Here is a 27,954-nt window from a genome sequence, read left to right on the forward strand (position 1 = left end):
TCCTGGAGCCTCTCTGTAGCAATTATGAACGTTGTAAGAGGTCCGAGCAGATGTACTTTCGATGTATTGCTCATGCGCTGCCTGCAATAGGCAAGGTATAAGAGAATCTCTGACCAGAGAGCAGTGTTGACTGCAGTAGGAACTGTGTAGCTGTTGCAGTAAGTTGTTGCTAGTTTGGAGTCTGCTCTGGTCTGGTCTGGTGTATCGTGTTGGCTGGGCCGGTCGCGGTGCAGCGATGCCGGAGCCTGAGTATTATTGTATAAGGTAAAAAGCAGCCTCGCGCATATCTAGTAATGTTATCTCAAGTGCCATCTAAATGTTTTAAAAATCTCGTAATAATAATCTTCCTCATAAAAAGTAACTTTAACAACCATTCATTTCAATTTAAAGAATTTACTGATTTCTCCCATCCATGATCATCCCGATTGTTGCAAAAGAAAAAAAATCAGTTGTTTCCTTTCATAAATGAGAGATATCGGCCAGCATTGCACAGAGCTGTGCCGGAAAAATTTATTGTAACAGCAGATATATCCGGCGACTTCATTGAGGTAAGAATTTTTCCTTTTTTTATTCAGAATGATCTTTCAGGGCCATGACACAGCACTGCTGTCGTCCAAAATTTACCAGGTTAAGTTCACAGTGAATTATTGAAAAGTCATAAGTGAGCAACAATTTAATTGAGAGGTTAGTTACATTGTTTTATTACCAGATTACTGAATTTAATTTTTATTGGGACGTTACACTGAATGTGAACGACATAATTATAATTTTTACTGTTGAGAGGTTTAGGAATTTTTCTGTTTTGAGGTTACGCTAAATGTGAATGAATTTTGAGCTTAGATTAAATCAGAAAGAATTTTGTGTGGAGGTTAATGTGAAAAGAATTTTGTAGGGAGGTTACACTGTGAAAGAATTTTGTTTTGAGGTTACATTAAATTAGAATCATATTCATAACATTTATTTTAAATTATTGTGGGGAGGTTACAAAGTGTGGGGTGTCGCATTGTCCTGCTGGAATTGCCCAAGTCCATCGGAATGCACAATGGACATGAATGGATGCTGGTGATCAGACATGATGCTTATGTACGTCCCACCTGTCAGAGTCGTATCTAGACGCATCATGGGTCCCATGTCACTCCAACTGTACACACCCCATACCATAACAGAGCCTCCACCAGCTTGAACAGTCCTCTGCTGACAAGCAGGGTCCATGGATTCATAAAGTTGTCTTCCTTCCGCTCGATACAATTTGAAACGAGACTCTCCGACCACGCAACATGTTTTCAGTCATTAACAGTCTAATGTCGTTGTTGACGGGCCCAGACGAGGGGTAAATCTTTGTGTCGTGCATTCACACAGGGTACAGGAGTGGCCCTTCGGCTCCGAAAGTCCATATCGATGACGCTTCGTCGAATGGTTCGCACGCTGACACTTGTTGATGACCCAGCATTGAAATCTGCATCAATTTGCGGAAGGGTTGCACTTGTGTCAAGTTGAACGATTCTCTTCAGATGTCGTTGGTCCCGTTCGTGCAGTATCTTTCTCCGGTCGCAGCGATGTCGGAGATTTGATGTGTTGTCGGATTCCTGATATTCACGGTACACTCGCGAAGTGGCCGTATGGGAAAATCTCCATTTCATCCCAAACTTGGAGATGCTGTGTCCCATCGCTCTTGCGCCGACACGTTAAAACTCACTTCAATCTTGATAAACTGCCATTGCAGCATCGGTGACCGATCTACCAACCGCGTCAGACACTTGTTTTCTTTACATAGGTGTTGCCGACCGCAGCGCCGTATTCTACCTATTTGTTTACATATCTCTGTATTTGAATACGCATGCCTAGAGCAGCTTCTTTGGCGCTTCAGTGTATTTTGGAAATTGCAGAAAAAAGTTGCAGTTCCCACCCTGTTAAAGACATGCGTAACACCGACTTCCCAATCACTTCCATGGCACAAAAACGCTTATCTGCACTATATATTTTCCTTTCCTGGACAGCTACGGGGTTGGGAGCGGGGTTGTGGACTCTCGCGCCCTCACGTATGGACGTCCTTGAAGTGATATGTCATTTTCTACAACTACAAATCCATCTGTACTCAGCAACACAGTGTGAAATGCGCGGCCGAAGGCAGTTCAGATTGTATCAGTTATTAGGGGGCTTTTCCTGTTCCGCTCACGTATGTATCGCAGAAAGGATGAGTGCTCAGACGCCCCTGTACCTGTGGGAATTAGTTTCAGCTTGACCTCGAGATCTCTTCTGGAACGGTACGCTTTTTTTTTTTTTTTTTTTTTTTTTTTTGGTCATCAGTCTACTGACTGGTTTGATGCGGCCCGCCACGAATTCCTTTCCTGTGCCAACCTCTTCATCTCAGAGTAGCACTTGCAACCTACGTCCTCAATTATTTGCTTGACGTATTCCAATCTCTGTCTTCCTCTACAGTTTTTGCCCTCTACAGCTCCCTCTAGTACCATGATGGAAGTCATTCCCTCATGTCTTAGCAGATGTCCTATCATCCTGTCCCTTCTCCTTATCAGTGTTTTCCACATATTCCTTTCCTCTCCGATTCTGCGTAGAACCTCCTCATTCCTTACCTTATCAGTCCACCTAATTTTCAACATTCGTCTATAGCACCACATCTCAAATGCTTCGATTCTCTTCTGTTCCGGTTTTCCCACAGTCCATGTTTCACTACCATACAATGCTGTACTCCAGACGTACAGCCACAGAAATTTCTTCCTCAAATTAAGGCCGGTATTTGATATTAGTAGACTTCTCTTGGCCAGAAATGCCTTTTTTGCCATAGCGAGTCTGCTTTTGATGTCCTCCTTCCTCCGTCCGTCATTGGTTATTTTACTGCCAAGCTAGCAGAATTCCTTAACTTCGTGACCATCAATCCTAATGTTAAGTTTCTCGCTGTTCTCATTTCTACTACTTCTCATTACCTTCGTCTTTCTCCGATTAACTCTCAAACGATACTGTGTACTCATTAGACTGTTCATCCCGTTCAGCAGATCATTTAATTCTTCTTCACTTTCACTCAGGATAGCAATGTCATCAGCGAATCGTATCATTGATATCCTTTCACCTTGTATTCTAATTCCACTCCTGAACCTTTCTTTTATTTCCATCATTGCTTCCTCGATGTACAGATTGAAGAGTAGGGGCGAAAGGCTACAGCCTTGTCTTACACCCTTCTTAATACGAGCACTTCGTTCTTGATCGTCCACTCTTATTATTCCCTCTTGGTTGTTGTACATATTGTATATGACCCGTCTCTCCCTATAGCTTACCCCTACTTTTTTCAGAATCTCGAACAGCTTGCACTGTTTTATATTGTCGAACGCTTTTTCCAGGTCGACAAATCCTATGAAAGTGTCTTGATTTTTCTTTAGCCTCGCTTCCATTATTAGCCGTAACGTCAGAATTGCCTCTCTCGTCCCTTTACTTTTCCTAAAGCCAAACTGATCGTCACCTAGCGCATTCTCAATTTTCTTTTCCATTCTTCTGTATATTATTCTCGTAAGCAGCTTCGATGCATGAGCTGTTAAGCTGATTGTGCGATAATTCTCGCACTTGTCAGCTCTTGCTGTCTTCGGAATTGTGTGGATGATGCTTTTCCGAAAGTCAGATGGTATGTCGCCAGACTCATATATTCTACACACCAACGTGAATAGTCGTTTTGTTGCCACTTCCCCCAATGATTTTAGAAATTCTGATGGAATGTTATCTATCCCTTCTGCCTTATTTGACCGTTAAGTCCTCCAAAGCTCTTTTAAACGGTACGTACGGGGATGAAATATATTTCTGTGTTCATCAGTTCAAGCTGTGGTTTGAAATTTATTTCGTAAGTTTTCGCGAGACCACTTTTTTGTCGATTTTTTAAGCATTTGGCAGTTCCATTACTTCAACGTGTCCGTGACAACTCTCACGTAGATCAAACAAACCGGTCACCATTCGTGGTACCCTTCTCTGTACACGTTCAATATCCCTATTAGTCATGTCTGGTATGGGCCCCATACATCCGAGCAGTATTCCAGAATGGGTCGCACGAGTAACTGGTAAGCAATCTCCTTTGAGGACTGTTTGCATTTGTCTGGTACTCTACCAATAAACCAAACTCATCTACCTCCCTTACCCACGGGTGAGCCTGTGAGATAGTTCCACATCATATACCCACACCCAGGTATTTGTACCAGTTGGTCTCATTGGTGCTGCACTAATAGGATACTACGTATTTTCATTTTTGAAGATTACAGTTCCACATTACTGATTATTTAAAGCTAGTTGCCACAATATTTGCACCACTTCGATATCTTATCGAAACAGTGAGAGTTATATGGTTGTTCGCTAGCGACGCAATATGGACGTCACGTGTCTAGACGTAATTGACATAGGCGATAAATGCCGAAACAGTCTGTCGTGAATAACGATTAGTTATTATAAGGGAGCTATCTTGGTGCATCTTCTGTACCATTTCAGTGCAGTAATGTCTTTATTGTAAATACAGGGCTATTACAAATGATTGAAGCGATTTCATAAATTCACTGTAGCTCCATTCATTGACATATGGTCACGACACACTACAGATACGTAGAAAAACTCATAAAGTTTTGTTCGGCTGAAGCCGCACTTCAGGTTTCCGCCGCTAGAGCGCTCGAGAGCGCAGCGAGACAAAATGGCGACAGGAGCCGAGAAAGCGTATGTCGTGCTTGAAATGCACTCACATCAGTCAGTCATAACAGTGCAACGACGCTTCAGGACGAAGTTCAACAAAGATCCACCAACTGCTAACTCCATTCGGCGATGGTATGCGCAGTTTAAAGCTTCTGGATGCCTCTGTAAGGGGAAATCAACGGGTCGGCCTGCAGTGAGCGAAGAAACGGTTGAACGCGTGCGGGCAAGTTTCACGCATAGTGATGTGAAAGATTCAGTGTTTAAACCTCCTCTACCAAGAAACGTTCCAGAAATGCGCGCTTGCATCAACAATGCTGTCGAACTCATTGATGGGGACATGCTGCGCCGAGTGTGGGAGGAACTTCATTATCGGCTTGATGTCTGCCGAATCAGTAAAGGGGCACATATCGAACATTTGTGAATGCCTAAAAAAACTTTTTGAGTTTTTGTATGTGTGTGCAAAGCATTGTGAAAATATCTCAAATAATAAAGTTATTGTAGAGCTGTGAAATCGCTTCAACCATTTGTAATAACCCTGTAAGTATTGTAGTAGTTCTATTACATGTTTATTACCTTTTTTTACTTTTTATATTTTAAATTCAGTGCATTAGTGTTTGTAAAATGATTCTTTCATGTAGTATTCATTAAAAAAATGAATATCATTCCACTTGGCACGAGTGGAAGGTACGTTAGCTTATTTGTTTGAGTTGTAAATGTTTGTCATGTATTATTGTTTTTCTGACATGTTCCACATCCTGGAGGGCCTCCTCACTTGGGATCAATTGGAATGAAAGTAAATCTAATCTAGTCTAATCTAATAATAACGTCGTTATCAGACTGTCAGTATTGTCTGAAAGAAAGCATATGGTGTGAAGTGTACCCTGCACTCAGAAGCAGCCAGTTTAGTTTACCCCGTGACACAAACAGTCGCCATTCGGGAGGACGACGGTTCAAACCCGTGCATCCAGCCGTGCTGGTTTGGGTTTTCCGTGATTTCCCTAAATCGCTTTAGGGCAAATGCCGGGATGGTTCCTTTAAAAGAGCACGGCCAATTTCCTTCCCGATCCTTCCCGAATCCGAGTTTCTCCTACGTCTCTAATGACCTCGTTGTCGACGGGACGTTAAATACGAAGCTCCTCCTCCACAAAGAATCGCAACACCAAAAAATAATTAATGTAGAGGGGTGAAATTTCGGGAATACCGTGGTCTACATAACATATTTAATTGATATACATCACAAGGTTACATGAGAAATGCCGGTAGATTAACAACCAGGGTAAGCGCCAGAATGTTGTGCGGAAGCATGCAAACGAGCATGCATTGTGTTGTACGGGCGTCGGATGTCAGTTTGTGGGATGGAGTTCCACACCTGTTGGACTTCTTTGTTGATCCGTTATGGACTGTGGGACAACGGCTGGCATGTATGTCTCGATGCAATAATTTACCAACAGCCGTATGTATTGTAGAAATTTATTTTATGAACTTCTTATATGCTACCAGTTTCGGCATTACATTGATGCCATCTTCAGGCCCCACACGTCATGGTCGTAAAATCGCTACACACGGAACGAACCATATAACTGGATCCGTGAATCAAATCGCTATGCAACAGGTCTTGCTGGATTTGGTCGGTCAATGCAGTGACGATTAATGCTCCTTGTGGATGACGCTGGAGTTGTCGTCCGATGAAGTGCCATATGTGCTCGATTGGAGATCCAGCAGGCCAAGGCAACATGTCTAAAAGAGCGTTATGTGGTCAAGCATTATCATGCTGGAACACACTCCCTGGAATGAGTATTGCTCATCAGTGTGGGATCCGTACCAGATCGGGTTGACGGAGGAGATAGAGAAGATCCAAAGAAGAGCGGCGCGTTTCGTCACAGGGTTATTTGGTAAGCGTGATAGCGTTACGGAGATGTTCAACAAACTCAAGTGGCAGACTCTGCAAGAGAGGCGCTCTGCATCGCGGTGTAGCTTGCTGTCCAGGTTTCGAGAGGGTGCGTTTCCGGATGAGGTATCGAATATATTGCTTCCCCCTACTTATACCTGCCGAGGAGATCACGAATGTAAAATTAGAGAGATTAGAGCGCGCACGGAGGCTTTCAGACAGTCGTTCTTCCCGCGAAGCATACGCGACTGGAACAGGAAAGGGAGGTAATGACAGTGGCACGTAAAGTGCCCTCCGCCACACACTGTTGGGTGGATTGCGGAGTATAAATGTAGATGTAGATGTAGCTGCTGTTCATCAATGGCCGCAAGACAGGTCGAAACACCACAATGAGTTACAAATTTTCAGTCAGTGCGCGTGAGATAACCACGAGAGTGCTTCTGGCGTCATACGAAATCGCACACCAGTCGATAACTCCAGGTTTAGGTCCAGTGTGTCTGGCACACAGACAGGTTCATTGCAGGGCCGTCAACTGGTCTAACCAACACTCGACCATCACTGGCACTGAGGCAGAACCAGCTTTCTAAAGAGCTCTAGCTTGGCAGAACAGAACTCGTAAATGGCAGTGGTTTGGGGTCGGTGGAATGCACGCTACACGGCGTCTGGGTCGGAGCTGTCCTTGAAGTAAACGATTTGCGAAAGTTCGTTGTGTGAACACGACGGTCTTCCCTCTCAGCAGTGCCACGTCACACTCTGGAGCCCAGTCTTCTTGCAACCGTACACCTTGCCAGCAATCATATATGGTGGCTACATTCCTGCCAAGTCTTTCTGCAGTATCGCAGACGAAACATCCACCTTCCCTTAGCCATTCCTGCCAAGTCTTTCTGGAATGTCGTAGAAGAAACATCCATCTTCTCTTAGCCCAATAACACGACCCGATTCGAACGCAGTCAGATGGTGACAATGATGTCTTTGTCGCCTTAACTAATATCAACTCAATAAGAAAATAAAACGCCTACAGCCGTCCTTATAATTTTTTACTTTGTTGCAACAACTTTCGGCGGCGGAATGCGCCATCTTTAGGCTGTAGTTGATGCGGAACGGGTTGACACGATCCATGTTGTTGTTCTGGTCCTCAGTCCTGAGACTGGTTTGATGCAGCTCTCCATGCTACTCTATCCTGTGCTAGCTTCTTCATCTCCCAGTAACTACTGCAACCTACATCCTTCTAAATCTGCTTGGTGTATTCATCTCTTGGTCTCCCTCTACGATTTTTACCCTCCACGCTGCCCTCCAATGCTAAATTGGTGATCCCTTGATGCCTCAGAACGTGTCCTACCAATCGATCCCTTCTTTTAGTCAAGTTGTGCCACAAACTTCTCTTCTCCCCAATCCTATTCAATACCACCTCATTAGTTATGTGATCTACCCATCTAATCTTCAGCATTCTTCTGTAGCACCACATTTCAAAAGCTTCTATTCTCTTCTTGTCCAAACTATTTATCGTTCATGTTTCACTTCCATACATGGCTACACTCCATACAAATACTTTCTGAAATGACTTCCTGACACTTAAATCTATACTCCATGTTAACAAATTTCTCTTCTTCAGAAACGCTTTCCTTGCCATTGCCAGTCTACATGTTATATCTTCTCTACTTCGGCCATCATCAGTTATGTTGCTCCCCAAATAGCAAAACTCCTTTACTACTTTAAGTGTCTCATTTCCTAATCTAATACCCTCAGCATCTCCCGACTTCATTCGACTACATTCCATTATCCTCGTTTTGCTTTTGTTGATGTTCATCTTATATTCTCCTTTCAAGATGCTATCCATTCCGTTCAACTGCTCTTCCAAGTCCTTTGCTGTCTCTGACAGAATTACAATGTCATCGGCGAACCTCAAGGTTTTTATTTCTTCTCCGTGGATTTTAATACCTACTCCGAATTTTTCTTTTGTTTCCTTCACTGCTTGCTCAATATACAGATTGAATAACATCGGGGAGAGACTACAACCGTGTCTCACTCCCTTCCCAACCACTGCTTCCCTTTCATGCCCCTCGACTCTTATAACTGCCATTTGGTTTCTGTACAAATTGTAAATAGCCTTTCGTTCCCTGTATTTTACCCCTGCCACCTTCAGAATCTGAAAGAGAGTATTCCAGTCAACATTGTCAAAAGCGACACGATCCACATACTCATATATATCGCATCAGTGGCCAGCATAACTGATTACGCAGATTATCTGAAAACTTAGGTGTTAGCACTCTAGCCAACAACTGCCCAGAGTGTTGACACTGAAGTTTTCAGATAATCTGCGTAATCAGTTATGCTGGCCACTGATGCGATATATACAGAGGGGTTCACGAAGCCATGCAAAGATTTTAATATGTTATTCTACAAGAAATAAAGAAAAAAGTTCATAAAAACATAGGTCCGCAAATGTTTAGTTACGGAGTTACGGCTAATAAAAGATTTTGCCTGAAATTTAGCAACTTCGCTGGTATGAAGCCATCAAAAAACTGTATGAGGTTAAAGTGAAGCACGATTTGCAATTACTTTGTTGTTATTGGTCTGATGAACTTAATAAAACATGTCCCAGATGCGCATCTCCAGTAGTTTTCCAGAACATCCAGAGAAGATTATTATACAAGTAAATTTGTTTACTTTCCATTAAGAATGTAGAAACGTTTTTGTCATTGTTGGCATCCGTTAGTGAGTAGTTTCAGTCGTTTCCTAACCTTGAAACCAGTTAGTTTTCTGTATTGTTCAGTGAAAGAACAGTGTATTTAAGTGAAACCGTTACTACACATTTAAATGAACATTTTCTCCAGAAATGGATTGGTCGTGGTGCTACACGTCCGTGGCCACCCGGATCACCCGATTTAACGCCAATGCATTTTTGTGTATGAGGATAGATCAAAGACATAGTTTATGAGGATAAAGTCAGTACACGTGAGGCATTACTTGCTTGCATTATGAATGCAACAGACGAAATTAAGAACAATCCTATGAAACTGAAACGAGCAACAAAATCTGTTCATACACGTGCAGCTAAATGCATTGAACTCGGTGGACACATTTCTGAACATTTATTGTCAATGTACTGTGAAACTGTATGTACACTGTGGAACTTCCGTAACACTGAACTTTGTTTTTCCCGGTTTAACATGAATTCACGTGTGCTGTGGTATTAATAAAAGCAGATTATCTGACTCATTCATGCAGTATCAGTTATCATTATTACCATCATTTTTCCAAAATTAAACTTTCTATAACTTCTGTTGAAAACTTTGCGCTATTCTCTGGAATTTGAAAAGAAATTAATCCAAGTAGTTAATGAATTAAAAGTGTTACGAAATTACTTCTTTGCTTCTTTGGATGATGTGGAAGTCTGGAGCACATACGCGTCTGGGACATTTTTTATTAGATTCACGACATCAGTTACAACAAAACAAATCGAAATCGTGTTTTACTTTAACCTCGTACAGTTTTGTGGTGGCTTCATGTTACCTAAGTTGCTAAATTTCAGGCAAAATCTTTTATTAGCCGTAACTCTGTGACTAAACATTTGCGGACATATGTTCATAAGAACTTTTTTCTTTAGTTTTACTTGTGGAATAACTTATTAAAGTGTTTACACATCTGTGTGAATCAACCTTATAGGGATCGTGTGAACCCACTCTGCATCAACTACAGCCTGAAGATGGCGCACTGAAGGGCAGAAACTCTTTGCAACAAAATAAATAAAATCATAAGGACGGTTGAGGGCGTATAGTTTCTCAGAATGGTAAACGGCCATCGTCCCAGGGCTCCTGTCATAAGGATGAACGTACGGATACATCAGCACACGCCGGCCGGAGTGGCCGTGCGGTTAAAGGCGCTGCAGTCTGGAACCGCAAGACCGCTACGGTCGCAGGTTCGAATCCTGCCTCGGGCATGGATGTTTGTGATGTCCTTAGGTTAGTTAGGTTTAACTAGTTCTAAGTGCTAGGGGACTAATGACCTCAGCAGTTGAGTCCCATAGTCCTCAGAGCCATTTGAACCACATCAGCACACGACGTCTAGTCTGAAAGGTAACTAACGCTCAGGGGACCGTTACAGCGTGTATTTCAAGCAACTCTGATTCGCATTCTCACGGTAGCGCTACTAACGGCACTTGTGTGCAGCTACAGCGCAATGAGTATCACCTTCCACGTGTAGAAATACACCTACGACCTTTCGTTTACGTCGCACAACTCTTACCTGGTGCTCCGATGTTTTCTCCCAGTCAGTGTGTAAGACGTGTATGTTTCTATTGTCTATTGTCAAACCACAATTTATGAAAGATGTTTATATTTTATTAATAGGATTAAGTAGGAATAATTAATATTTGTAATGTTGGAAATAATGGTGGTAGCAGGGAATGTCTGCACCAAAGTATTGTTGGCAGGAGAGACCGCACATTGATATAATTTTCAAAAGGGCGGTAGAGGCCGCATACGGATACATGTTAAGGAAAGAGCGGGAAAGACAGCGCATTGATACATTTTGTAATGGTAGCAGGGATTGTCTGCCCCGGAAAGCATTGTTGGCGGGAGAGACCGCACTTTAGCGTTCGTAGGAAGTCAGTAGTAAGCGAGATGTGAAGCAAGTCGGTAGCAGTCTGAAGCGAGAGGTGTGCCTGCCAGCCACCAGTTATGAGTTACAAGAGGTTATAAACGGATGTACAGAGACATCAGATAACTATTATCATAAGAGGAACTAATATTACTGAATTATTTTTTTGAGAAACTCAAGACTACTGAAGGTATTTTTGCGCATTGCAAGTTGTAAGATTACTGTAAAAAGTAAGTCCCATTTGAACGTTTGTAAAATCATTTCATTCAGAATACAATTAATTTTCGCCAGCAATATTGCATTACTGATTATAATCCATCCTAAAAACCATCAACGGAAAACTTTGCAAAATTTTATTGTTGTCAAGAAAAAGTTTAACTATGAATTACGTAACTTCAGTCAAATTAATTAAACAATAACGTCAGCTTTGGTATTAAAGAATAACGTCAGCTTTGCTATTAAAGAATAACGTCAGCTTTGGTAATAAATACAGCCACTTATTATGACAGCCCAGCAGCAGCTAATAGAGTATAGTAAACCAGAGTAAGTATATTCATGTCGAGGTTCGATGTAGCAGTCAGATGGCGATCCAGTAACAGTAAAAAAGGTAAGCAACAGTTTTGCTTTACTGCAGGTAACGACTGAAGGCCACGACGACGACATATTCTATGTTTCGTCGAAATAATCAGCAAATCGCTTTTAATAAGCAGCATTTAAATTTGTATGCGAAAATTGCACTTATTATTATTGAGAAAGAGAATTAATTTCAAAGGGAAGATTTCATTTGTTATTATTTAACAAGAGATAGAAATCCTGAGGGAAGGTTTCATGGGTTATTGCAGAAGGGAAGGTTACGTAACAAAAGAGATATAGAGCAGACGGGAAGGTTACAAGTACATGCTACACAAGAACTCAGGAGGGTACGCGATTAGCACGGTAAGAATCGTTAACTTCTGGTATAGCGGAAGTAAGCTCTGCTATGCACTTGGACATGATTTGCAAAAGATAGATGTGGGTGTAGAGGCTCTGAACATGTGGTGTATGATTTCGTATCTCTGTACGAAGAAGATATGGGGCCGGCTGCGGTGGCCGAGCAGTTCTAGGCGCTTCAGTCCGGAACCGCGCTGCTGCTACGGTCGCAGGTTCGAATCCTGCCTCGGGCATGGATGTGTGTTGTGTCCTTAGGTTAGTTAGGTTTAAGTACTAACTTCTAGGAGACTGATGACCTCACATGTTAAGTCCCATAGTGCTCACAGTCATTTGAACCATTTGAAGATATGGTATTTGTAAATGGGTGAGTTTGGCGCACTGTACCACATTGAAGAACAGAGAGTCTTAAGTTGCAGTGGGGTTTGCTAAGTACCGCAGAGCCACAGCTGACTACTGCGGACGGCTGCGGGTGTTTTCGCAAGGAGCGCCAGCTGTTTGTCGGAACAGGGCCAGCGGTTTCTGGCAGTGCGCCGGTGTGCGAGGCAGTCGCTTTGTGGCTCGCTAACGTATAATGTAACGCAACATGACTTGGAACGGCGGTGTCGGCGGCTGTGACAAGAATCTGCATGAGCGCGCAATATAAATACCTGGTGAATCAGCTGAAACCAGCACTACGAATGTTTCCAGAACGAGGCGTGCAATTCTCGCGCTGTTTGTAGAGACTAGAAAGAATCACATCGGTCCATGTAGCTACAGGCTGTCACTGTTCCTACCACACGCTTCTGTGGATTGTTTTCATCAGGAGCGAATGTCCTAGCCCGCATTTTTCGCGAATATCTCGCCCAGCACCAAGTCCCGAGCGACTGGAGAAAAGATGATGATGATGATGATGATGATTATGATTGGTTTGTGCCACGCTCAACTGCGTGATTATCAGCGCCTGTACAAATTCCCAACCTTTGCTCATCCCAATCTTGCCACATTCATGAATGATGATGAAATGATGAGGACAATACAAACACCCAGTCATCTCGAGGCAGGTGAAATTCCTTGGCCCCGCCGGGAATCGAACGCGGGACCCCGTACTCGGTGGAAAAAAGAGCTGGTGAGTCCTACATACAGGGTGATTCACGAAGATACGCAAATATCTTATGTTATGTTATTCTACAAGTAAAGCTAAAGAAAAAGTTTAATTTACGTCTATGGTCACAATCTTTTTGTTAACAGATTACCGGTTTCGGTCTTTAATAACCATCATCAGATCTGTTTCACAAAAACTTTGTTTTTTCATAAAAAAAACTTTGTTTTATGAAACAGATCTAATGATGGTCATTAAAGACCGAAACCAGTAATCTGTTAAGAAAAAGATTGTGACCATAGACGCAAATTAAAGGAAACTTATTGCATATACGGATTACTGTTTTTTCGCGACGATGTCGCAGCTTGTAAAGAAAAAAGTTCGTGTAAACATAGGGCCGCAAATGTCTAGTTACGAAGTTACGGTTAATAAAAGATTTTGCCTGAAGTTTAGCAACTCCGCTTACATGAAGCCGTCGGAAAACTGTACGAGGTTGAAGTAAAGCACAATTTCCATTTATGTTGTTTTCATTGGTCTGGTGAATCTAATAAAACATGTCCCAGACGTGTATCTGCAGTAGTTTTACAGGACATCCAGAGAAGCAAAGAAGTAATTTCGTAAAATTTTTAATTTATTAACTACTTGCCCCAATTTGTTTTTTAAGTTGCAGACGTAGAATGATGGTCGAAATCGTGTACAGCGAATGGGCCGCGTCAAATGTTTCTCTGTTCCACTTTGTTTCTCGCTTCTGGTCAAATTATTTGACGTAAGTATTATGAGAATTTTTCAGACCCTTCTCGATTGTTGAGTTCTTTCGTCATGGGCATACATCCGAATGCCTAGCGGAATCTGCGTTTCTAATAACTGCATAAGGACGCTGACTGACAAAACGTCGCAACAACAAGAAGGAGTTGAGTGACATAAACGGAAGTTGACAGGCGTGTTTCTGTATAAGTGGTGTGATTGGGAACTTTTAAGAATGGGCTTGTAATTGAAAAATGGTGCTACTTACATGCTACTGTGATGCATCTCCTTCAAAATAGTCCCCTTCTGACTGAACACACCAACGGTGTTTGCACTATTGGACACATTCCTCGATTTTTTTTTTTCCTGAAGTGTGTTAAGGACGTTCTCCGTATTTGCCTGGATGTCTTCAATCGAGTCAAATGGTTCTAAGCACTATGGGACTTAACATCTGAGGACATCAGTCCCTTAGACTCAGAACTACTTAGACCTAACTAACCTAAGGACATCACACACATTCATGCCCGAGGCAGGATTCGAACCTGCGACCGTAGCAGCAGCGCGGTTCCGGAATGAAGCGCCTAGAACCGCTCGGCCCCAACGGCCGGCTCAATCGAGTCAAATCGCTTCCCTTTCAGTGAAAATTTCAGTTTAAGAAACACGTAGAAGTCTACAAGGGCCAAATTAGGGGAATATGGCGGTTTTGGAAGCACAGGAATTTTAAATTTGGTAAAAAAATCAACGACGGAGAAGCCACGATGAGCCAGAGCATTGTCACGGTGTAGCACGCAACTCCAGTCTTTTCACAATGCAGGCCTTTTCTTTCGCAATTTTTCGGGCAAACGGTCAAGGACACACTTGTAGTATTCCTGGTTAATTGTCTGTACTGCAAGGGTAAATTCATGACGCACAATACCGGTAAGATCGAAACAAATCACCAACATTGTCTCCACCTTCGACCGACTTTGCCGTGCTTTTTTCGGTCGTGGTGAACCTGGAGTCCTCCTCTGCGGAGACTGCACTTTGATTTCGGGATCATACCCATGTACCCACGATTCGTCACCTGTAATTACCCATATTTAACAAATGTGGGTCATTTTTAGTCCGCTTAAACAGTTCTTGGCACACTTCAAGTCCATATTATCTCTGGTCACTTGACAACAATTTTGGAATGAATTTTGCGGACACTCGAGACATCTCCAGATCTTCAGTTAAAATTGACTGAACTGCATAGAAACTTAAATTAAGTTCATCGGCCATCTCGCTAATTGTAAGTCTATGACCAGAGCCCCCTAAGTCGCAAACTTTCGCAACATTGTCATGCTGATTAATCGGGTTTCTGCCGGTTATTCGCAGTCTTCTTCAGGTGCTGTCTGATATTAATTGCAGTGTGGAACGAGTTCGGTATGTATGCCTACGTCGTGCTAGGCGTTCCCTCTGCCGTCCGCGCCGCGTGAGGAGCTCTGTCCGTAGTGTGCGCCGACCAATAGCAACGGCTGTAGCGTTTTCTTCTAGCCACGGCTGTTCCGAACGCTGTGCTTCTCGTAAGACACTATTAAAATACACTCGATTAATTGTACATCTTTCGAAAGCCGTCTGAGGCTGTCATAAACTTGGAGGTTAGAAGTCGTTCCGGGCTCCTTCCAGGTATAAGGGGTTTCTCAAGTCACAGACAAGGATACGTTTTCAGTATCACTTTATGCGTTTGGTCGTTTACTAGTCGGTAGTTATGAATATTACATTATTTGTAATAATAAAAATAAGTAGAATTGTAGACTGCAAAATAACATCGTAAATTTAATAAAAGTTCATCCGATTACACGTATTTTTCCCATTATCTCGCCGGCCGCGGTGGCCGTGCGGTTCTAGGCGCTTTAGTCCGGAGCCGCGCTGCTGCTACGGTCGCAGGTTCGAATCCTGCCTAGGGCATGGATGTGTGTGATGTCCTTAGGTTAGTTAGGTTTAAGTTCTAGGGGACTGATGACCACAGCTCATAGTGCTCAGAACCATTTGAGCCCATTATATATCAATTGTATAAATAGTAAAGAAAATGACTGTGTTGAAAATTTAAAAAAACTGACGAACGGAACACAATGCAGCAATCCAGTGGCTTGAACGCTAACCACTTACTAAAAAAAAAAAAAGAAAAAAAAGAAAAAAAAAACATTTTGCTCTGTAGTGCAAAATGGCTCTGAGCACTATGGGACTTAACAGCTATGGTCATCAGTCCCCTAGAACTTTGAACTACTTAAACCTAACTAACCTAAGGACATCACACAACACCCAGTCATCACGAAGCAGAGAAAATCCCTGACGCCGCCGGGAATCGAACCCGGGAACCCGGGCGCGGGAAGCGAGAACGCTACCGCACGACCACGAGCTGCGGACATTGCTCTGTAGTGTTTGTTGCATTTGTTGAGGACGGATGTCCGATGGCACCCGTGCTCTTTGTTCGTTCATCCGTTCGCTCAGTTTTTTTTTTTTTATTGTAAAGTAGATCACATCTTCAGTCCCCGGCAGCTCACTGAGAAACTGGGTGAATGTGGTAAAGATTTGCATATTTTATTCGTTGATTTTAAGAAGGCCTATTATTGCATACATCGCAAGAGCCTGCTCAACTGTTTAAGGGAGTTTGGCATTGCAGAGAAACGCATCAATCTGATAAAGATCTGTCAGAACGAAACACGTGCAAAGGTGAAGATGGGAAATCACGTAACTGAGGAGTTTGAAATTGTGACAGGCAAGGAGATGGGTTGTCCCCTATCCTGTTCAACTTTGCCGTCGAGAAGATCGTACGCGAGACCTTCCAAGAGAACGAAGGGATTGAAATCGAAGGAAAGAGACTATCCAGACGACATCTGTTTACTCTCTAGGTCAGAACAGGAGTTGGATCAAATGACCAAAGCACTAAAGGAGGCCGGCTGCAAATTTGGGCTAAACATAAAGGAAGCCACGACGGAGTACCTCGTTATGACGCGTGGTCATTGTCAGACTGCTGATCATCTACAATCACTGCAGGTTGGGGACCAGTCCTACAAGAGAGTGCAAGAATTCAAATACCTAGGGGCACTTTTCACTGATAACTCTCCATGTGAAGCAGAGATCAGTGCCAGAATACAAGCAGGAAAGCAATCTTACCACAGCCTAGCAGAACTGCTTCGGTCCAGATATCTCTCCAGACAGTTCAAGATTCGACTGTGCAAAACCCTGATCCAGCCTGTTGTTCTATATGGCTGTGAGACATGGAGTATCCGCAAACAGGACTTCCATAAGCTCCTTTTGAGATAAAAGTGCTTCGGAAGATCTTCGGTCCGGTTCTGGATGCAGATACAGGGGAATGGAGGATCAGATACAACCAAGAGCTTGAGCAACTATACCAGCAGCCCAACATAGCAGGAACTGTCAAAGCCAAACGAACGCAGTGGGCCGGCCATGTGGCCCGGATGGAGGATCACAGATGGCCTCGGAAGCTCCTGGATTTCACACCTACAGCAAAGAGACCGCCAGGGAGACCCAAGAAGCGTTGGAGGGATGGACTCCATGAAGATTTAAACCAAGTGTCAATAGATGTGGACGAATGGCCGATAGCAGCAATGGACAGAATACAGTGGAGGAGGAAACCTGTAGATGCGTGCGGTCCACTGGGCCTGATCACGTAGTAGTAGTAGTGTTGTTGTTGTGGTCTTCAGTCCTGAGACTGGTTTGATGCAGCTCTCCATGCTACTCTATCCTGTGCAAGCTTCTTCATCTCCCAGTACCTACTGCAACCTACATCCTTCTGAATCTGCTTAGTGTATTCATCTCTTGGTCTCCCTCTACGATTTTTACCGTCCACGCTGACCCTCCAATACTAAATTGGTGATCCCTTGATGCCTTAGAACATGTCCTACCAACCGGTCCCTTCTTCTTGTCAAGTTGTGCCACAAACTCCTCCTCTCCAATTCTATTCAATACATCATTAGTTATGTGATCTACCCATCTAATCTTCAGCATTCTTCTGTAGCACCACATTTCGAAAGCTTCTATTCTCTTCTTGTCCAAAATATTTATCGTCCATGTTTCACTTCCATACATGGCTACGCTCCATACAAATACTTTCAGAAACGACTTGCTGACACTTAAATCTATACTCGATGTTAACAAATTTCTCTTCTTCAGAAACGCTTTCCTTGCCATTGCCAGTCTACATTTTACATCCTCTCTACTTCGACCATCATCAGTTATTTTGCTCCCCAAATAGCAAAACTCCTTTACTACTTTAAGCGTCTCATTTCCTAATCTAATTCCCTCGGCATGACACGACTTAGTTTGACTACATTCCATTATCCTCGTTTTGCTTTTGTTGATGTTCATCTTACATCCTCAAGACACTGTCCATTCCGTTCAACTGCTCTTCCAAGTCCTTTGCTGTCTCTGACAGAATTACAATGTCATCGGCGAACCTCAAAGTTTTTATTTCTTCTCCATGGATTTTAATGCCTACTCCAAATTTTTCTTTTGTTTCCTTCACTGCTTGCTCAATATACAGATTGAATAATATCGGGGAGAGACTACAACCCTGTCTCACTCCCAAACTACTGCTTCCCTTTCATGTCCCTCGACTCTTATAACTGCCATCTGGTTAGTAGTAGCAGTAGAAGGTAGCTGACGCTCCGACCGAACACGCAGAGCTACCGTGCCGGCTTCATGGTGAAAATGGCCAGATATATATATATTTGTGACGACCGAAATTATCTTGCGATTTTCTCAGTAACGCTTGAGAAGTACGGGCTACTGCTTACACATTTTGTTGTCCTCATGGAGAACTACGAGTGTACGAAGTTTACAGTAAATCCGCGTTCCAAACGTCGTGGACTCCCCTTGTCAGTGTCTCAACTCGCCGTATGCATACTGGCAATAGCGGGAAGCCACAAAAGAGAGCGAGGAGTGAGGTCGGCCGTGTGTGCGTGTGCGTGTGTGTGTGTGTGTATGAGAGACGAGATGCCGACTACTGGCTCCCTCCCAGGGGAGTGGCGCCAGAGAGAAAGCTGAAAGACTCGACCCTATTGCGGGCGCGTACAGCGTGTGTACGTGAGGCAGGTTTGCTGCCGCATTCCCGTACACTGCAAACAGGCGCGCACACCTTGCCGTTGTTTCTGCCTGCGTACTCTACTTAATGTGGTGTCACCGCCAGACGCCACACTTGCTAGGTGGTAGCCTTTAAATCGGCCGCGGTCCGTTAGTATACGTCGGACCCGCGTGTCGCCACTATCAGTGATTGCAGACCGAGCGCCGCCACACGGCAGGTCTAGAGAGACTTCCTAGCAGTCGCCCCAGTTGTACAGCCGACTTTGCTAGCGATGGTTCACTGACAAAATACCCTCTCATTTGCAGAGACGATAGTTTAACATAGCCTTCAGCTACGTCATTTGCTACGACCTGGCAAGGCGCCATTATCAGTTACCACTGACATTGTGAATCATGTACCGGCAAGACCGACGTTCTTCTTTAATGGATTAAAGTTAAGTATTCCACCAGCTACGTCCGTTTTTCTAAATTCTAATTTCCTTGTCCTGTTCCAGACCTCACGCCAGCCTGCGTGAGCTAAAACGCGTGCCTTTCGGCCTCCTCTAGTAACACGGCGTTGGCTCTCCTGCCAACCAAAACACTTAACATCTGAGGTCATCAGTCCCCTAGACTTAGAACTACTTAAGGGGGGTAGGACGTCAAACGGGCCGACTTGGAGCAGGAGACGCACCACAGGACATTTTAATTGCCACTGTCTATACTTTTACAAATAAATTCATAAAACTTCAACAGCATGACCACTAAGGAATCAGGATTCATACTCGTAGCAGTGGAAGCTCAAAAACGTAACAAAACACATTTTTTTACATCTGAAATTTCATCATTTTTTCACTTACTACTGGCTGCAATTGTTGCTGTAGGTACAATTTTCTTCCTAAGTAAGAGAGATCCTTCGATGATTTTTGTACAGCATAGAAACTGTAGTTACAGGTGTATGAAACTCGAGAAGTTATTTAATTTACGAAAAGATGAATGAGCTGTTACATTTTAAATTTCATGTTTAGAAAAAACACAAGTTTTACAGTTAATTATCTCAATTTTTTCCACAGATTTTCCTTAGATTTGGAAAATTCTAGAGTTTCATGCACCTGTGCCTACTGTTTGTATGCTATTCATATTTTCATAAATTAAATAACTTCTCGAGTTTCATACACCTGTAACTATAGTTTCTATGCTGTACAAAAGTCATCGAAGAATCTCTCTTACTTAGGAAGAAAAGTGTACCTATAGCAACAAATGCAGCTAGTAATAAGTGAAATAATGATGAAATTTCACATGCAAAAAAAGATATTTTGCTACGTTTTTGAACTTCCACTGCGATGAGTGTGAGTCCTCAATCCTTCCTGGTCATGCTGTTAATGTTTTATGAATTTATTTGTAGAAGTATAGACAGTGGAAATTAAAATGTCCTGTGGTGACTCTCGTGCTCCAAGTCGGCCCGTTTGACGTCCTACCCCCCTTAACCCTAACTAACCTAAGGACTTCACACACATCCATGCCAGAGGCAGGATTCGAACCTGCGACCGTAGCAGCAGCGCGGTTCCGGACTGAAGTGGCTAGAACCGCTCGGTCACAGCGGACATTAATGCGGGGTGTGCCTACCTTCCGCCTTTACGACGGCTCGAAGTCTACTAGAGTCACTTCTGATGAATCAAGAACAACTGCCAACATGAGTAACGTAGAAGTAAATATCCTCGGAGTACTAAAACAACTTAAATCACTTAATAAAAGCAAGCCCAGACTGTATATCAATTAGGTTCCTTTCAGAGTATGCTGATGCAATAGCTAATAGCTTCGTACTTAACAATCATATACAACCGTTCGCTCGGCGAATGATCCGTACCCAAAGACTGGAAAGTTGCACAGGTCACACCAATATTCAAGAAAGGTAGTAGGAGTAATCCACTAAATTACAGCCCCATATCGTTAACGTTGATATGCAGCAGAATTTTCTAACATATATTTTGTTCGAGCATTATGAGTTACCTCGAACAGAACAGTCTATTGACACACAGTCAACATGGGTTTAGAAGACATCGTTCTTGTGAAACACAGCTAGCTCTTTACTCGCATGAGGTGTCGAGTGCCATTGACAAGGGATTCCCGTATTTCTGGATATCCAGAGGGCTTTTCGCACTGTGCCACACAAGCGGCTTGTAGTGAAATTACGTGCTTACGGAATATCGTGTCATTTATGTGACTGGATTTCTTGATTTCCTGTCAGAGACGCATGGATGTGTGTGATGCCCTTAGGTTAGTTAGGTTTAAGTAGTTCTAAGTTATAGGGGACTGATGACCTCAGAAGTTAAGTCGCATAGTGCTCAGAGCCATTTGAACCAACCTGTCAGAGACGTCACAGTTCGCAGTAACTGACGGGAAGTCATCGAGTAAAGCAGAAGTGATTTCTGGCGTTCCCCAAGGTAGAGTCATAGGCCCTTTGCTGTTCCTTATCATTATAAATGATATGGGAGACAATATGAGCAGCCGTCTTAGGTTGTTTCCAGGTGGTGCTGTCGTTTATCGACTAATAAAGTTATCAAACGATCAAAACAAACTGCAAAATGATTTAGAAAACATGTCTGTATGGTGCGAAAATTGGCAATTGACACTACATAACGAAACGTGTGAGGCCATGTATATCACTGTTAAAAGGAATCTGTTAAACTTCGGTTACACCATAAATCAGTCAAATCTAAAGGCTGTAAATTCAACTGAATACATAGGAATTACAGTTACGAACAACTTAAATTGGAAGGAACACACAGAAAATGTCGTGGGGAGGGCTAACCAAAGACTGCGTTTTATTGGCAGGACACTTGGAAAATGTAACAACAGGTCTACTAGGCAGACTGCCTACACTATGCTTGTCCGTCCTCTTTTAGAATACTGCTGCATGTGTGGGATCCTTACCAGGTAGGATTGACGCAGTACATGGAAAAAATTCAAGGAGGGGCAGTTCGTTTTGTATTATCGCGAAAGAGGGAGAGAGTGTCACTGAAACGATACACGATTTGGGGTGGACATCGTTAAAACAAAGCGCGTTTTTCGTTGCGCCGAAATTTTCTCACGAAATTTCAATCACCAACTTTCTCCTCCGAATGCGCAAATATTTTGTTAGCACTGACGTACACATGGAAAAACTATCACCATGATAAAATAAGGGAAATCAGAGCTCGTACGGAAAGATATAGGTGTTCTTTTTATACCTGGGATTCACAGTCATGTAGAACTTTATAAAAGACATCATATTTACGCCAGTGACTGTAACACTTTCTTTATTTCACGATTGCAATTTCGGGCTTAGGCCATTATCAAGTGCAAAATGGTTCAAATGTCTCTAAGCACTATGGCACTTAACTTCTGTGGTCATCAGTCCCCTAGAACTTAGAACTACTCAAACCTAACTAGCGTAAGGACATCACACACATCCATGCCCGAGGCAGGATTCGAACCTGCGACCGTAGCGGTCGCGCGGTTCCAGATATCAAGTGCAGATTTTCGTGGCTTATAGCCGTGTCAACTTAAAATGGGCTGACACATTTATACGCCGTTGTTATTACTATTAAGTACATTCGTGACGCTGTTGCATATGGCGAGCACACATATCCATATGTCATAAAACAACACAGTCTGTAGACATTCATGTTCGTTAACGCATCACTAAGCATCATAAATACTAGTGATGCGCTAACGAACATGAATATCTACAGACTGTGTTGTTTTCTGACATAAGGATATGTATGCTCGCAATACGCAACAGCGTCACGAATGTATTTAATAGTAATGCCAGCGGCGTATATACGTGTCAGCTCATTTTAAGTTGACACGGCTTTAAACCACAAAAATCTCCACTTGATAATGCCCTAAGGCCGAAACTGCAATCGTCAAATAAAGAAAGTGTTACAGTCAATGGCGTAAATATGATGTATTTTACATAGGCGTTCGTTCTTTCCGCGCGCTATACGAGATTGGAATAATTGAGAATTATTGTGAATGTGGTTCGATGAACCCTCTGCCAGGCGCTTAAATGTGATTTGCAGAGGATCCATGTAGATGAAGATGTAATGTATATGAAATGTCAGAATTTATGTGGAGGAATGGCAGTCCATTTTTCTGCCAGAGTAGGCAGACATAGGACGCTGAGATCTGGATACGAAACCGACGTTCTGACTCATCTCAAACCCGGTGCGCTGGGTCCAGTCCCAGAGTCTGGGCTGGCCAGTCGATTTCAGAATTTGATACTGTACAACCATGGCCTCGCCGATACTGCTTCATAACACGGTGCACCGTCTTGCTCATACAAACGTCGTTTCCGAACTGTTTCTATACTGTACACAGTACCCGATGCTGTAAAATGTCTTCATATCATTACCCATTTATCCATCATTTTGATTTTCAGCTCCCTGTATTGGCCGTGTTTGCATTTGAAATTGTTGGATGTGAGGTCCGCCAGATATGTAAAACACCGTTTTTCTCTGTACTCAAACATGTTGCGGCACCACTGTGCCATCATCAGTGGGTTTTCGTTTTTATTTATTCTCCAATGTGAACATATTTGGTAAATGATTATAAAAATGCACATAATTTTATAATCATTTTAAAAAAAATGTTCACATTGCAGAGTAAATAAAAACGAAAACCGACTGATGATGGCACAGTGGTGCCGAAACATGTGTCGGTACTGAGAAAAACGGTGTTACACATCACTGGCGGACCTCACATACACCAATTACCCATTTAGTACACTAAATATATTCAATGTATTTGCAGGTGCGGATATGGTCAACCATCAGCGGTAGAATGGATAGACGTCAACAAAATTTTGTGCCGGATCGGGACTCCAACCCGCTGCTCGCGAGTGATCGCCTAATCATTTCGCTATCCGTGCAGGACTACCGCCCAGACTCAAACTTCCATATGTCGTCAACCACGCGTCTACTACCTGTACTCGAATATTCATTATGTACACTCCTGGAAATGGAAAAAAGAACACATTGACACCGGTGTGTCAGACCCACCATACTTGCTCCGGACACTGCGAGAGGGCTGTACAAGCAATGATCACACGCACGGCACAGCGGACACACCAGGAACCGCGGTGTTGGCCGTCGAATGGCGCTAGCTGCGCAGCATTTGTGCACCGCCGCCGTCAGTGTCAGCCAGTTTGCCGTGGCATACGGAGCTCCATCGCAGTCTTTAACACTGGTAGCATGCCGCGACAGCGTGGACGTGAACCGTATGTGCAGTTGACGGACTTTGAGCGAGGGCGTATAGTGGGCATGCGGGAGGCCGGGTGGACGTACCGCCGACTTGCTCAACACGTGGGGCGTGAGGTCTCCACAGTACATCGATGTTGTCGCCAGTGGTCGGCGGAAGGTGCACGTGCCCGTCGACCTGGGACCGGACCGCAGCGACGCACGGATGCACGCCAAGACCGTAGGATCCTACGCAGTGCCGTAGGGGACCGCACCGCCACTTCCCAGCAAATTAGGGACACTGTTGCTCCTGGGGTATCGGCGAGGACCATTCGCAACCGTCTCCATGAAGCTGGGCTACGGTCCCGCACACCGTTAGGCCGTCTTCCGCTCACGCCCCAACATCGTGCAGCCCGCCTCCAGTGGTGTCGCGACAGGCGTGAATGGAGGGACCAATGGAGACGTGTCGTCTTCAGCGATGAGAGTCGCTTCTGCCTTGGTGCCAATGATGGTCGTATGCGTGTTTGGCGCCGTGCAGGTGAGCGCCACAATCAGGACTGCATACGACCGAGGCACACAGGGCCAACACCCGGCATCATGGTGTGGGGAGCGATCTCCTACACTGGCCGTACACCACTGGTGATCGTCGAGGGGACACTGAATAGTGCACGGGACATCCAAACCGTCATCGAACCCATCGTTCTACCATTCCTAGACCGGCAAGGGAACTTGCTGTTCCAACAGGACAATGCACGTCCGCATGTATCCCGTGCCACCCAACGTGCTCTAGAAGGTGTAAGTCAACTACCCTGGCCAGCAAGATCTCCGGATCTGTCCCCCATTGAGCATGTTTGGGACTGGATGAAGCGTCGTCTCACGCGGTCTGCACGTCCAGCATGAACGCTGGTCCAACTGAGGCGCCAGGTGGAAATGGCATGGCAAGCCGTTCCACAGGACTACATCCAACATCTCTACGATCGTCTCCATGGGAGAATAGCAGCCTGCATTGCTGCGAAAGGTGGATATACACTGTACTAGTGCCGACATTGTGCATGCTCTGTTGCCTGTGTCTATGTGCCTGTGGTTCTGTCAGTGTGATCATGTGATGTATCTGACCCCAGGAATGTGTCAATAAAGTTTCCCCTTCCTGGGACAATGAATTCACGGTGTTCTTATTTCAATTTCCAGGAGTGTATATCCCCGTACAGATAAGACATTTCATTTGAACGTCACTTGCCCGGTATCTGCGGATAGCTACGAAATTGCAGTGCCTGTCTTATTCCGAATTACGATGCGATGTCGATATTCTATTATACAGCTGACGGTTGTCCGTATTCGCAACTGCACACTTGAGAGCCAAAGAAACTGGCACACTTGCCTGATATCGTGTAGGCTCTCAGCTGGCATGCAGAAGTGCTGCAACAACATGCGGGATGGACTCGATTAATGTCTGAAGTAGTGCTGGTGGGAACTGACACCACGAATCCTGCAGGCCTGTCCATAAATCTATAAGAGAACGAGAGGGTGTAGATCTCTTCTGAACAGCGCATTGCAAAGCATACCACATAGTTCAATAATGTTCATGTCTCGGGAGTATGGTGGCGAGCGGAAGTGTTGAAACTCGAAAGAGTGGTCCTAGAGCCACTTGTAACAATACGAGTCAAGATAGATGTAACGGAACTGGAATAGCGTATTTGCCTCTATTGGTTACGGTAGAGAGATCGATCTTTCGGTCCTGTCTGTATATTCATGTATAACATTGCATGAATAAAGGCTGGGCGAATGTAAAGCTATCGTTAAAAACGCACGCCGCGCGATTTGTTTGGTCGGTCATAATAATAATAACATGCTCTTGAATACAATTAAAATATAGCGGCGATACCTGTTTAGTGTTATTGGAAATAATATGAAGTAAATTAATGAGTAAGGTTGCCGATCCTATGAGAAGAGGTAAAATTGGGCATATTGAGGCGTTTTGCTTTACATCGACGAAGCCGATGATACGGCGTCATTATTTCGTTTACTCTTAGAAATAAATAAGTAAAGAAGTGCTAATTGTGCGTTGTGAAAAAATATAGGGGCCAGTTTTAAATAACTACGGTATACGATCAGAGTAACAAAAGGACATTTAGTTACACGAAATCGCGGATAGCGAAGTGTGGTCATTAAATTGAGTACACCTACAGGGCGGTCAATTCCGGGATAAATCTATACGTATCTCACGAGGGACGCGGTATTGAGACCGTTTTTTTTTTTTATTGGTTTATCGCCGACAGCTGGCTCCAATTTATGAAGAGGAGAAAAACGTTAAATTTTACGCGGACCCTTAATAATAGCGGACCGGAGAGAAAAGCGTGTATTTGTCTTACGCCTAACAAACGTTCGTGGAGGGCGGTGGCTAAACTAGAAGAGTCAATTACAAAGTACTGTATCATTATCATTGACTGTTGGTGCCGAGCAACCAAAACTGCTCACCAAAGGGTTTCGTTGGAACTTGGGAGTTAGGGTTCAGGCAGTCGCATATACTCCACATCAGAGTGTGAATGAATGGTGAACGCGAAATAAAACTGAGGACACAGTACGTTAAATAAAACAGAAGAAACAAGACAGTTTGTTCGTATCTGTTATTATTCCTTAAACTGTAACATTTCTTCTCGTTGTACGAAGCCTTTATAGACGATATTTATGACAATTTGCTTCGAAGGGATCTCGTTACGAGTTAAGTTTTGGGGACCTGGTCAAGAGGCGGTAGTTCGTAGATCCCAACTACCGCAGCTATTCTGGAATCAGGTGCTACCGTGACCGTTGTGTGTTGTCAATGACTTAAGGTTACCATATCTTATGCTATTAGATCGACGCGCCCTTCCACTTGGTATAATGGTGCCTCACGGCAACAACGACGACGAAGGAAGATACGGTAGACACGCTGTAGCAATTCTGGACGTATAGGGTGTCGCATTGTCCTGCTGGAGTTGCCCGTCGGAATGCACAATGAATATGAGTGAATGCACGTGATAAGACAGGATGCTTACGCACGTGTCACCTGTCAGGGTCGAATGTAGACGTATCAGGGGTCCCGTATCACTCCTACTGCACACGTCCCACACCATAACAGAGCCTCCACCAGCTTGAACAGTACCCTGCTGACATGAACGATCCATGGATTGATGCAGTATACGTCCATACCGTCAATACAATTTGAAACGAGACGTGTCCGATCAGGCAATATGTTTAGTCATCAACAGTCGAATGTCGGCGTTGACGGGCTTTGTTGGGTGCAGTCGCCAAGGGTACACGAGTGGGCCTTCGGCACCGAAAGACCATATCGATGATGTTTCGTTGAATGGTTCGCACGCTGACACTTGATGAGGGCCCAGCATTAAAATCTGCAGCAATTTACGGAAAGGGTTGCACTTCTGTCATGCTGAACGATTCTCTTCAGTCGTCGTTGGTCCCGTTATTGCAGGATATTTTGCTGGCCGCAGAGATGTCGGAGTTTTGATGCTTTACCGGATTCCTGATATTCACGGTACAGAAAAATCTCGACTTTATCGCTGTCGGAGACGCTGTGTCCCATCGGTCGTGCACCGACTACAACACCACGTTCAAATCGACTTAAATCTTGATAACCTGCCATTGTAACAGCAGTAACCCATCTAACAACTGCGCCACACACTTGTTGTCTTATACAGGGTGGTCCATTGATCGTGACCGGGCCAAATATCTCACGAAATAAGCATCAAACGAAAAAACTACAAAGGACGAAACTCGTCTAGCTT

This window comes from Schistocerca piceifrons, chromosome 10, assembly GCF_021461385.2.
Source record: "Schistocerca piceifrons isolate TAMUIC-IGC-003096 chromosome 10, iqSchPice1.1, whole genome shotgun sequence".
Classification (NCBI taxonomy): Eukaryota; Metazoa; Arthropoda; class Insecta; order Orthoptera; family Acrididae; genus Schistocerca; species Schistocerca piceifrons.